This window comes from Lepus europaeus, chromosome 3, assembly GCF_033115175.1.
Source record: "Lepus europaeus isolate LE1 chromosome 3, mLepTim1.pri, whole genome shotgun sequence".
Classification (NCBI taxonomy): Eukaryota; Metazoa; Chordata; class Mammalia; order Lagomorpha; family Leporidae; genus Lepus; species Lepus europaeus.
The window spans coordinates 149,493,686-149,507,962 of NC_084829.1; the positions used below are offsets into that span (position 1 = coordinate 149,493,686).

Sequence of the window (14,277 nt, forward strand, 5' to 3'; positions counted from 1 at the left end):
TCTCTTTTTCTCTCTCTCCCTCCATCCCTCCCTCCCTCTCTCCCTGCCTCCTCCCTTCTCACCACAAAGCTATTAAATTGAAACTACAATTTCCAATTTCCAAATGTTGAAATTGAAGCTGGGAGAGATCATATAATTGGTCAACAGTCACATGACCAAAAAATGGGGGTCTGGTATTTGAGCCCAAGTTGCTTTCATCCACACAGAGGCATTTTTGCTACCGTGGAAGAGAGGTTCAGTGTGCCTCTTTATGTACTAAGGACAGTCATGCACCACTTAGTGATGAGAATACATCCTGAGAAATTGTTAGGCAATTCATCATTGTGAAAGCATCTTAGAGAGTTCTTACGCAGATGAAGATGGCTACAATAGCACTACATAATATAATCTAACAGGACCGTCATCATATGTGTGGTCCACCATTGACTGAAACGTCATTTAAATGGCACACAACCATCCCTAAGACAGAAAAGCTCATCAAACAGTGATTTGCTTAAAAGGAAGCCATGGAGGCCCTCTGAAGCCTCCAGAGAGAGCCAATGACAATGACTATTTGATGAAAAGGGTAGAACTTAAGCTGAGTGTTGGTGTTTGTGTGAAAAACTATGAAGAAAACTATTTGAAGCAGATAAAGTGGTATGTGTGATACATTAAAGACCAGTTGGAACAAGCACTTTCCTTCGAATGCGGCAATGATGCACAAATCTGGAAATGTTTGCCAGTAATCAACTTCTGCTAAGTTGTACATTAAACCATCAATATGCCAATTTTGCTCTTTATTAAAGATTGCTGTTTAAGTAGTAGAGGTTAAATTTTTGTCACAAGAAAAGAATAACCTGAAAACTTCTATTAAGGTAATGAACTATGAAATTTATTCCTTGGTTTTAATTCAAAAATATGCCCCTAAGTTACTAAGAGAAATTCTGACTTCATTCAAATGTAGTATTTAACTGTGCTTTCTCCGTCATCCACAGTTGGCCTGATGGTCACCCCTCTTCTTATCTGACCCCAACCAATTAAATGCCAGTGTTTCTCAACTCCTTGCCCAAGGGCAATTTTTTCCTCCTGCTTCTGTGCACACAGGATTAGTGAGAATCCCGAGTCTGCCTTGACTGCACTAACTCTCCCTCCTGTAGACAGGGATCCTACGTTCACCACTAGCATTCCATTCTTGGGTAGCTTTTGTGCCTTTGCTGTTTTTTTATCTCTTTCTGTACATACACCTAGAAGCCATCTATGTAGAAAATTAGAAATTTCCAGCTCTGTGAGGATCTCTGGCAAAGCTCCAACTGTACTGAGCACCTGCCCCACCCTTCTGTCAGTTCAGCACAAAGCGGGGTCAACTTTTATTCCAACGCTAGCCAATAAGACTGCCTAGAGCAGCATACTGAAAATCATTGTGTTTTGCAAAACAATGATGGAATTTTTGAAAAGATTGCTTTATACATGAGTTTTGCATCATTATCTTTGGAAACAATACCAGGTCCAATTTCTATTGCCTAGCCCACCTTTAAAACTCCTTTTAAAATCCTACCACCAGCTACAATCCCTTTAATGACATCAACCTCTTAGCCAAGTTTGCTAACACCAAATGACCTAATAACAATAAGCCAGAGATCTGAAGTGAAGCTTCTTGAAGGTACTGGAATTTTCTTTACTATATACTCATGAGTATATATATACTCATTGTAGTTCAACTGAGCAGAAATTGGGATAAGGAGTTCCTTCTGCTACCGTGCCTTGTAGAAATGCAAGGATCTGTTCACACTCTTCTTTAGCCTGATTTTTTTTATCAAATCCATTTTGTTTTGTAGAATAAAAATATGTTTCAGTTTCATAATTTCTGTGGCATTCTGTGTTCAGATATCTGAGGTTGAGGACAAGATTCATTACCAGCTATCAACAGAGGAGCTGTTTCCATCACTGCTACACCATTCAGCATAGTAGCCATCAAAGTATCATGACCGGGACAGACAACTTGTCTAGTTGACTGGAGTATATACATAATCAAATGTATGTGTAGTTATCCTTGACATCCACAAGAGACTGTTTCAGGATCTTCTCCATCAAATACTGCAGCATCGTCTTCCTCCACTAGCACCTTAGCATTCACATAGCCATGCTAGATAGTACTATTTCTTTCCAGTTCATTTTTGAACCTGACAGTGTGAATGCCAGAAATAGCTTTCCCAACTGTGGATTTCCCATGAGCAACATGCCTAATGGTAGCTATATTAATGGTGGCTTGCCTGTTAGTAATTTCTTGTGACAGTGCAGTCAACTTAGAAACATCCAATGCAGCCAGATCCTAACAAAGATGTGGCTGCCCTAACATCATCCCAACCTCCCTTAAGCTTAATTTTAATGAGCAAGCAGAACAGGTGGATATGGATGAAGATGAAGAGCAGTCCAGAAATGGCACAGCTCTGAGGTGGCATGTATAGGGTCAATGGCTCTCCTGAATGACCAGAGGGTTGGAGAGCCATAGGGAGCACATCCATGTGAGATAGCACTTGGCTGGGAATTGTGACTTTAAGGACCCTGAAAACCAGACAAAGGAACTAGAAACTAACATATCTTGAAACACTAAACAAATTCAGATTCTTTAACTAAAACATAATATGGTCAAAGCCAGGATTCAGTATCATAAATAATCTGCCAATAATTTGTGAAAAAGAGAGAACCATGGACCCTATAGCTCACCTAGGAACTGCTGGAGGGACTGGCACTGTGGTGTAGCAGATAAAGCTGCAGCCTGCACCAGCAGCATTCTGTAATGGGTGTCAGTTTGAGACATGGCTGTTCCACTTCCCATCCCGCTCCCTGCTAATGTGTGTGGGAAAGCAGAGGAAGATGGCCCAAGTGCTCAGGCCCCTGCACTCGCATGGGAGACCCGGAGGAAGCTCCTGGCTCCTGTCAGGTATTTCAATTTAGTAGCAAACAGTTGGCCAATATAGCATGATTTGAAAATGTCTCTGGGGTTTCTAGCCAGGGAAACAAGACAAAGTGGATGCTCACACCACCGCCCCTTGGGAATGACAGCTGCAGTTGTGCTGTTGACAGATAGCCCCAGGGCCACCAAGAATTGTTGGCAACTTTCTCTGCTGAGAGCCACTAGAACATGGTAGCACCTCCTTCTGGGAGCTATTTCTGATGCTTGACTGGGGACATTAAAGCTCCAGCCTGCTTGCTCTTAGCCAGCAACATCCCACCTAACAGGGCCATCCTACTTTCAGAACTACCTGCTGGGAGGCCGAGGCTCTGCTGAGACACCATCACAGCCCTCCACTCCCTTCCCTTCCTTTGCATAGCTGCTGATCATTCCTGGCATTGTGGCGTAGTGGGTAAAGCCGCTACCTGCAATGCTGGCATTCTATATGAGCACCAGGTTGTGTCCCAGCTGTTCCACTTCTGATCCAGCTCCCTACTAATGGCCACCCAGATAGGAGGTCTAGATGAAGCCCCTGGCTCCAGGCTTCAGCCTGGCCCAGTCCTAGCTGTTGCAGCCACCTAGAGAGCGAACCAGCAGATGAAAGATTCTCTCTCTCTCTCTCTCTCTCTCTCTCTCTCCCCGTCTCTAGACATATATCAAATAAATAAATAACTCTTTAAAAAAAAAAAAAAACAGTAAGGGGCCAGCGCCATGGCTCACTTCGTTAATCCTCTGCCTGTGGTGCCAGCATCCCATATGGGTGCCAGGTTCTAGTCCCGGTTGCTCCTCTTCCAATCCAGCTCTCTGCTGTGGCCCAGGAGTGCATTGGAGGATGGCCCAGGTGTTTGGGCTCCTGCACCCGCATGGGACACCAGGAGGAGGCACCTGACTCCTGGCTTCGGATCAGCACAGCACCGGTCGTGGCGGCCATTTAGAGAGTGAACCAACAGAAGGAAGACCTTTCTGTCTGCCTCCCTCTCTCTCTCACTGTCTATGACTCTACCTATCAAATAAAAAAAAAAAACAGTAAAAGCATCTGTATTTACTATACTTTAATGATTTGGTTTTATTATAAAGCAGCTCATATTTAGCAGAGAACTTGTAGAATTTTATTTACTTTAGTCAAAACTAACAATAATTAAATTACATATTGTACTGTTTCAAATACATAGCACTGAGCATTTATATCATGAATTTAATAAAATACAAGTGTGACCTGTTCTCTTGCCAACACTGGGTCATCAAAGTGTGATGGAGTCAATCACTCCTCAATGTTGCTCGGGTAAACTTGCAGTAGTTTCAAAGTGACAGCTCCTCGCCAAGGGCTCCAAATGGTCCGTTGTAAATGGCACTAGAGTTAGAAAAGAAACAACTATTTTTAGGTTTAAAGGCTCCTTTTATATAGTTAATGGTCATAGAATTGGTACAATCTTTTGTGGTGTGCATTTGGTACCATAAGTACTTTCCACATTGCTAATGCGGCTCTTTTCATTTCGTTGTTAACATTTAGCCAAGCATGCTTGTAGGTACTTTCAAAAGAGAAGGAATACTAGTGACCTACTAAAGAAAAACGGCATTCTCCACTCTCATCCCTCCTCATTTCTAACTTCCCTCCCTTCAGAGACAACCACTTTCAATCCCTGTAGATTCGGACTCCCTTATGGGTACATTTCATGTTTAAGTGGCATGTCTTCATTGTTAGATCGTAGACATCATTTACTGGCTTTCTTAGCCAGTCTCAATGTCTTACACACGCTGTTCTTTCCCCTGTACTTCTAATGAAGCTAATGATCGTTTTTATTTGCTCAACATTGTATTGTTACATGCTTATAATTACCTAAGTGGTATTCACAGCTGAATCATGTAGTTTACTGTAATTTTATCTCATTTCTTGTTCAAGGTTTGGTTATCTCAGGAGTGAATAATTTCCATGGTCTGTTCATTTTGCATGTGTGTTTACATTGTTTGCTTACTACCCATTAAGAATTTGGCCCTAATTTTTCAGAAAGAACCTTAAAAATTCTTCCCAGGTTGGCAAATCACTGGACAAATAACTTTCACGTTTTTCTTCGGAAACATTCCTTCTGGCTCTCGGTTCTTTTCCTGGAACCTGCAGTGTTTGCTCTGGCAGCTTCCGACTCTGTCATTCTGGGAGCTCCCTTCTGCTCATCCCATCGGATTTCCGGTCTCCCAGGGCCCAGACCTTTCTCTTAGCTGATTTACTCCCTCGTTTTGGTGGAGCGCATTCTTCAGCAGCTTCCTCATACTGATTTCAATGGGGGCAAATTGGGACTTTTTTCCATCTGAAATCACTTTTTTGATGATCACATTTGATCAGTATTTATTCTCAAAGACAAATCATTTCTCTTAGAATCACTGAAGGCTTGGCTCTGTTGTTTTAACCTTTCGAGTGATATTGTTCTTGAAGGCCATTCTGATGCCCAGCTCCCTGTGGGTGATGAACTTTAAAATTTTACAATGAAATGCCTCTTTTATTTATTACTTTGGGCACATTGTGGACCTTTTTGATCTGTAAGTTCCTCTTCTTCATGCATTCTTGGAGTTTTCCTACAGTATTTATTATTTTTGATAAATTCCTTCCTCTGTTATCTGGCTTTTGAAAGTCCTGTTATTAGATATGATCATATTTGATATATGGTTTCAAGTTTTCTTATCTCTTCTCCCATCTTTTCTATCTTGTTGGTCTTTTTGTTTCACTTTGTGGAAGCTATACTAAGTTTTCTCTTCCCATTTTTCTACTGGAATGTTTTTTTAAGTTTTTATTAGTACTTTAACTTCTTTTTTTAAGATTTATTTATTTATTTGGAAGTCAGAGTTACACACACAGAGAAGGAGAAGCAGAGAGAGAGAGAGGTCTTCCATCTGCTGGTTCACTCCCCAATTGGCTGCAATGGCCAGAGCTGCACCGATCCAAAGCCAGGAGCCAGGAGCCTCTTCCTGGTCTCCCATGCGGGTGCAGGGGCCCAAGGGCTAGGACTATCTTCTACTTCTTTCCTGGGCCATAACAGAGATCTGGATCAGAAGTGGAGCAGCCTGGACTTGAACTGGTGGCCATATGGGATGCTGGCACTGCAGGTGGTGGCTTTACCCTCTATTTCACAGCGCCAGCCCCTTAACTTCTTTTTTAATTTCTAAGGGCCCATTATTATTTTTCAAGTTCTCCTCTTTGTGTTTGTTCTTTTTTTTTTTTAACTTTTGTTTTGACTTTTTGTAAGATTTATTTATTTATTTGTTTATTTTAAGGGCAGAGTCAGAGAGAGGAAGAGGCAGAGGCAGTGAGGGAGAGAGAGAGATTCCATCTGCTGGTTCACTCCCCAAATGGCCACAATGGCCAGAGCTGGGTTAATCCAAAACCAGAAGCTAGGAGCCTCTTTCCATTCTCCCACATGGGTGCAAGACCCCAAGAACTTGGACCGTCTTCCGCTGCTCTCCAGGTGCATTAGCAGGAAGCCAGATCAGAAGTGGAGCAGCCAGGACGCAAACTGGGGCCCATATGGGAGGCCAGCACTATAGGCAGCAGCTTTACTTGCCATAGCACCTGCCCCTTTTTCTTTCTTTTTAAATGAGTGTTTTCTTCCCTTAACTTCATGAGGACATTAATGATAGTGGAACTTTTTTCTGATACCAGAATTAGCTGCTTCCTAAGAGTCCTATCGTAGGGTTTGGAATTTTCTCACAAGTCCCACAAGCCTTGACAGCCCATCCTGTGTACAAGCAAAATCTTAAATGCCAGTCAGAAGCTCTTTGTGCACAAATGAATCTTATGTCTGGCCTGGGGACCTGGACGTTGCTCTGGAAGATCCCAGATATTCGTCAGCTCCTTCAAAAACTCCTTTTGCTGATCAGTTTTCCCTGAGAAAAATCATCTCCTCTCTCCAGCCTGGGGTCAGAAGGCTCCCTAACAGCCTTTCTGAGAAGCAAATGGGGCGTAGGCGGGGAGGCCAAGAAAATGTCCTCTTTCCCCAACTCCTGGGCATTCATGACCATGTCTGCTTCGCAGTTGGAGCCTATGGGAGCCTTCCCCCCTTTTTCCGCTGGGAGGCCAAAGAGAGGTGCCTCTGGTAACAAGCTGATAGCTCAACACCTTACACCTTCACCTTATACCTTACACCTTACACCTTACACCTCACACCTTATCCTTACACCTTACCTCACCTCACACCTTACACCAGCTAGCTACTGGTTCTGCTTCAGCTCCAGGTACTTCCCACTGCTACCAGTTGCCTCCAATTCCCAAAACTTTCTGGGGTTCCATTTGTGAAACACATGGCTCCTGAGTGGCCCTTTACTGTTAGGTTTGAATGTTGGGGTACTGCTCTCTGCTAAGCTTTCTCCTCCCTGTCTTCAACTACCCATGTTTCCAAAACCTAATCAACAGCTCTTGTCTGCTCTCACATTGTCTCTTCGCCCTTGGGTGTGTGTCTAGTGTTTTTATTGTTGCCTTTTCAAGAGATTTGGTCAGGGAGCGGAGATGAACACATATGTTAACCTAGTATGGCTAAGAACGAACTCTCTCTCTCCCTCCCTCCCTCCTTCCCTCACTCTCCCTCCTCCCCTCACTCTCCCTCTCCCTCTCCCTCTCCCTCTCCCTCTCCCTCTCTCCCCCTCTCCCTTTCTCTCTCTCTCTCCCCCTCCCCCTCTCCTTCTCCCTCTCCCTCTCTCTTGAATTTATGCTACTTATGTTCCGTGCCAGAATATCCCCACGTTGTCTTCCGTGTCACATTTGTGTCTGAGAATCGTGAGGGGCCATTCCAGGGAAAAACCGTACTCTGTTTCCCTGTGGCTTCCTGTTTCCTGTGTGATATCTGAAGCATGAACCCCTTGATTCTGAGTTAATTTCTGATCATGTTTATTGTACGCCCCTTGTTGTACTCGGAGCCCTTTAGAGTTGTTTGAGATTGTGAGTCCTTGTGCTTTCTAGGGTGTCTCCTTACCTCTACGTCAGCATCTGTCGACATCCCCGTTACTCCTGCTCTTCAGAAGGAAGGCCCCCTGGGCAGGGATGCTATCTTCATCATCCCTGTATCTTCCATTTCCCAGGGCTTGGCAGCATAGCTGTAATATCACAGGGCTCAATGTGTGTCTGCTGGTGAGTGAGTGCGGGTGGGACATGCTTTCTCAGACTTTCTGTGATCCCTGTTTTTTATCACACACCCAGGGAGAGTCCCTGAAAGCACGCTTGATGCTGTAGCATCTTTCAGTTGAAGTATGTATGCGCTCATCAGTGAAAAGCATCATGCAATACTGAGAGTTCTTGACATACGGTAGGACAGGGGCAGGTGTAGTGATTTGGGAAAAGGACACAAATCCTCCCCTTCTTTCTTCACCCTACACACACGCCCTCCCCCAGGGTGAATCTCCCTCGTCACTCCAAGCAGATCGTTAGAGTGGCCACGCAGAAGCTGGGTCGACTTTCAAGAGAGAGCAGGTATAGTTCTGAACATCCTAAGGCAAACCTCAGAGTTCATTTCCCCAGAGAAATAAATTCATAGAATCCAAGTATACTAGAAATGGTACTTTTTAAACATTTATTTATTTATTTATTTGAAAGAGTCAGAGAGGAAGGGGGGGATATTTCCCACCTGCTGGTTCACTCCCCAAATGGCCACAAGAACTGGGGTTAGGCCAAGCTGAATCCTGGAGCCACGGACTCCTTCCTGCTCTTCCACGTGGGCGCAGCATCCCAAGCACTTGGACCATCTTCCACTGCTTCCCCAGGTGCATTAACAGGAAGCTGGGTTGAAAGTGGAGCAGCTGGAACTGGCACCCATATGGAATTCCAGTGCTGCAGGTGGCTAATTGGCTAGCTGTGCCACAGCACCAGCCCCAGAAATGGTACTATTAATAATGTATTTCAGTTCAGTATGGGTTAAATTGATTTAGAGGTTACCCTTAGAAACTAATTGTCATTTCTTAGTTTCTGGGGGAAAATTTATTTTGAGTTCCAAATGACTAAAGCTATATATAAGCTTCTAGAACACTGCTCATTCATGTGATAGGCACTGATTATATTTGTAGTCCATTTGGGGATGTGAGAACAAAAGGAAATCAAATCATCAACTGGATAATACCACTACAGGGAGCAACAAATCTAAAGTAACAAAATGGCCTATAACAGGGACTATCACATCAGAATAAAAATGTACATATTTTACACAGTCTGTGATGTTTGTGGGCTGGCTTAGTATCTTCAAGAAAGAATGTCTTCTAAAACTGTCCTGCATGGGTCTAATGAGATTATGTTTGATTCTCTCCTAGGACCTGGATAGGACAACTAAGTTATGAGTTCAGAAAAATGACTGGGAATTGTGCCACTTACCACCTAGGTAATGGCATTCATAATTACTCAATATGTATCTTTAAGTGTTTTGGAGCCTTATAAATAGACTGGGATTGGCTTGGTGATGGAAGAGAGAAGCTCAGAGGTTAAGGCACCTCTGAATATGGTTTTATTGCTTTTCTATGGTGGCTATATTGACGTGATCTTATGAAAAGCTCAACGTTTCAAAGCAAAATGAAGATAGCCTGGGCCTTTCAGAATTGTGTGATGAAACAAACACTTCTCACCAGGGGGAGCAATAGAGCCATCGTGTTTTACATGAGGGAGCACATTACTGGCATCCAACAGCAGTGATTGGTAGAAAAGAAGAAAATGAGAACATTGAGAAATCCTCCATAAGAATAAAGTCTGCAGAGAAATTAGTTTTTTCTTAAATTAAAATCTTACTGTCAAAGGCTATTTGTCCATTTTACATCATTTGATGATCTGAATACTTTTCACTTCATAGTCCAAACAAAAAATGGATACAGAATGTATATTATCTGTTTTGCTAAAGCCTTTAAGAATTTTTTAAGGCTGTTGTGAAATTATTAATGATGATGGAGCAAGTGCCTAAAGGAAAATCCAGCACACTTAGTTATCATTCAGTGAATCTACCTGCATATTAGTAAGGTATAGTTGACAAAAATTGTAAGCACTCATATTTCTGATGTGCAGCATGATTTTTTATATAGGTACACATTGTGAGATGGTTAGGTCAAGCGAATAAAGGGATGTATATTGATGTAATGCTTTATTTGGACCAGATACTGTGCTAGGTGCAAGCTTTAGATCAAATATTGGAACTAGAGGGCTTAATAAGACCATTTCATTATCTGTTCCTGCTAGGGTACAAAAAAGTTGAGTGACTTCCCAAATTAAGTATCTCTACAATTGTCAGTACTTTTTCTTGGACACATTATTTCCATAGTAATTTTAATATATTTTATAAGTTATTTTACTTTGCTACTGAGTTTACATTTTTAATTGAGGCCACTTTTACAGTCTTTCACATCTAAACTAAAGCCAAGGGACAAATATACTGAGCAGCTTGTTATTAAATTTTCAAGTTGGGTAAACTCGATCAATTGTATTTATTTTCTCTTTTTTCTTTTTTAAGATTCATTTATTAGTTTGAAAGACAGAGTTGCAGAGAGAGGGGGAGAGACAGAGATCTTCCATCTGCTGGTTCACTCAATTGTATTTAATAAACGGAGAAGAAAGACTAAAAGACTGTCTTAACTTGCTAACCAACTATTTCCTAAAAGATAAGTGATAAATAATATAAGTAGTCCTTGCTTCTCAGTACCCCACAGAAGGACAAAAACACAATGACAGTCATTACATTCTCACCCACTCTGAAGATCTATTGTCTACCATAGTGATTGTGTATCGTTAGTAAAGGAAAAGTTTCCAAAGAATATATTTTAAAAAATCAGTCTCATCAGGAGCTCATATTTTCAAGTACTGAGCACATTCCCATCTTCCAAGAGGAGGTGTGAATCAACTCCTAGTTCTGACCTTCATATGACCTGTACCTCCCCTTAACCTCTCTCAGAAAGTCTGTGTCTTCATTCTTAAAGTGCACAATAATCTGATTTGACCCAGAGGAAAGGGCCAATTAAAAGGTGGTATTACCTGTGTGTAAGTGTTTAGTAGGTGGAAGGGCATTCTTCTCATCATCATTGTTCCCTTAACTCACTTCCTGTTGTTGCTGCGAAGCAAGAGGCTCCTATGGCGTGCTCCAGGGAGTTTTCATTGTCTAAGTTAGTGCAGGTGCTGCTGGTCACATTGCTCTGTTCCATCCAGAAGAACAGATTGGATCAGACAGGACATCAGTCTTGGGACACAATCCCCATGCTTGGCCCTACCTGTTAACAGAACTCAGTCATTGCTGATCATTCTAACAAGCACTGGAAGCTAGAGGTTGTCCAGCTTTGTACGACATGTTGTCCAGCTACAGGTTGTCCATCTTGCTACAGATCCACCAGCGTGTCCACCTTGGTGCTGCTGCCATCCATATTTTGTGGCAGAGACAGGAGAGAGAAGCAAGGGGGAAAGGCTGGGGGTGACCCAGCAGCAGGAGATGTTTGTACAGATGATCAGTTCTACTGACTACAGCCAACCATCCTTCAAACTGATGAGCTCTGAAGTGTGTCGTTTAAACAGAGTGATTATTTTTCTTCAAAGGGAAAAAGACAATGAGTAGCACATCTCCCTCACCAGCATCCCAGCTTTTACCTCCTGATCACAGAAATAGCTTGTGCTGATTTCCTATTCTCAGGCAATTGGTGCTGGGAGGAGCCAGAGCCATTAGCAGGGGACCATAGTTGACCTTCGGCTAAATTATTGTTGCTTTCCCCACCTGCCTTTCTTTCATTCAGCCTAAGGGAGAAAAGAGTGGAGATTCTTTCCACTTAAAAAGGGGGGGGGGGGGGGTGGAAAGCAGGTGCATGGCCTGAACCATCTAGCAAATTGATATACTTGATGTTTACAACAGTATTCTTAGTCAGACAGCTGTTTTGGTTTGTCCCACCTCTTGTGTCAGTGAATAGGAAAATAATTTATTAGGGCTATTTGTGTAAGGGATGTATCCAATAAGTATCTGTTATGCTATCAGTATGCTGCATGTTGCTTGAAAAAAACATAATTTTTTTAAGATTTATTTATTTTATTTGAAAGTTAGAGTTACAGAAGGAGAGACAGAGAGAGAAAAAAAGAATCATCCATCCACTGGTTCACTCTCCAAATGTCCACAACAGTCAGTGCTGAGCCAGGCAGAAGCCAGGAGTCTAGAACTCCATCCAGGTCTCCCACATGGGTGCAGACCCAGGGATGTAGGCAGTCTTCTGCTGCTTTCCCAGGCACATTAGCAAGGAGCTGCATCTAAAATGGAGCAACCAGGATTTGAACAGGTACCATACGGGATGCTGGCATAGTATGCAGGAGCTTAATCTGCTGTGGCACAATGCTAGCCACAAATTTTTTTTTAACTTTCATATCCTCTCACAGTCCCTGGCAGTAGCTTTGCCAAATAAATGACAATCAGCAGATTTACAATACATATTTTTGACTCTTGCTATATCAGAAATGTGCTATCCAAAGAGAAGATTTAAATCAGGTGTATCGAAATCCCAATTTCATGTCATTTCAAATAAATATCTCTTAGGCTGTGCAAATGAGTACCAATAAATACACTTTGAAACTTGGGTAGGAGTACATTACTTTCCAACCATTGGTATTGAAAATAAAGCTACTGACAGCTAGAGCCATTTGGGGAGATTGGATGTTCTCTTGTTATAACTTTTGGAGCATTTTATATCACTTGGGGAAAACTTAGAAGTGTTTTTCAGTCATGCTGTATAAGATGAATTTCTCCTAATAGGCTACCTCATTGTTATTACACATGAGTTCAGCATGAGTAGTCAAAGAGGTAATATAACTGCTAATGGCACTCACTGCTAATGGGTTGTAAAGTAGCTTAGGTTAACATAAAAACCGGTTGTGAAAGGTGTGGGACTGGCCACAATTAATCTCAAGTAGAACCCAAATAAAGACAAAAAACCATAAACATCACTAGGGGCATTTGCTAGTTAGTTAAAGGGAGAATGGTTGAGAATTATTTTTCCTTAAATACTTTTAACTTAAATGTGGGAAATTTCTGTGTATGTGTGTCACTGTAAGGACCCTCACATTGCCTTTTTTTTTTTTTTACTTTTTATTTTTGAGATATTTTTAACATATGTTAGAATCAAAGGCTTCAAACACACCTCACTATCAAAGATACATATAGATGGAAAGTGAAAGGATGAAAAAAGATATTCCATGCTAATGGAAAGCAAAAATAAACAGGTGTAGCCATCCTAATATCAGACAAAATAGACTTTAACACAAAAATTGTTTTAAAAAATAGACAAAGAAGGGAACTATGTATTGATTAAAGAATTAATTCAACAGGAAGATGTGACCATAATAAATGTATATGCATGCAATTCCAGGGTGACTGGCTATTTAAAACAAATGTTAATTGATCTATAGGGAGACATAGACTCCAATACAATAGTAATGGGGGACTTCAGTGCCCCACTTTCATCAATGGACAGATGAATTAGACAATCAACAAATAAATAAGCTAATCAACACTATGGACCAAATAGACCTAACCGGTATCTACAGAACATTTCAACCCATAGTTGAAAAATACACATTCCTGTCATCGGCACATAGAACTTCCTCTAGGACAGACTATAGACTAGGCCATAAAGCTAGTCTGAGCAAATTCAAAACACTTGAAATCATATAATGCATCTTTTCTGACCACAATGGAAATAAGCTAGAAATAAACAACTCAGGGCTGTCGCCGTGGCTCACTAGGTTAATCCTCTGCCTGTGGCACCAGCATCCCATATGGGTGCCGGGTTCTAGTCCCAGTTGCTCCTCTTCCAGTCCAGCTCTCTGCTGTGGCCCAGGAAGGAGCAGATGATGGCCCAAGTGCTTGGGCCCTCTACCCGCATGGGAGACCAGGAAGAAGCACCTGGCTCCTGGCTTTGATTGGCATAGCTCCGGTCATGGTGGCCATTTGGGAAGTGAACCAATGGAAGGAAGACCTTTCTCTCTCTCTCTCTGTCTCACTGTCTAACTCTATCTGTCAAATAAAAAAATAATAAAGCTTCACTTTAAAAATAAAAAAAAGAAATAACCCAAGAATCCCAGGGGATATACAAACACATGGAGACTGAACATGCTCCTGAATGAACAGTGGGTCATAGGGAAATCAAAAAATTCCTGGAAATGAATGAAGGTGACAATACAACATATCAAAATTTATGGCTTTGGGCTGGCACTATGGCATAGCAGGTAAAGCTGCTGCCTGCAGTGCCAGCGTCCCATATGGGATCTCACTCAAGTCCTGGCTGCTTCATTTCTGAGCTAGCTCTCTCCTATGGCCTGGGAAGGCAGTAGAAGATGGCCCAAGTTCCCTGCATCCACATGGGAGACCCGAAGG

The 14,277-nt window shown here is 42.1% G+C and overlaps 1 pseudogene; it reads right to left on the minus strand.

Moving 5' to 3' along the window:
* Positions 1 to 933: 933 nt before the first annotated feature.
* Positions 934 to 14,277, minus strand: part of LOC133756688 (eukaryotic translation initiation factor 2 subunit 3, Y-linked-like) — a 30,832-nt pseudogene continuing 17,488 nt past the window's right edge.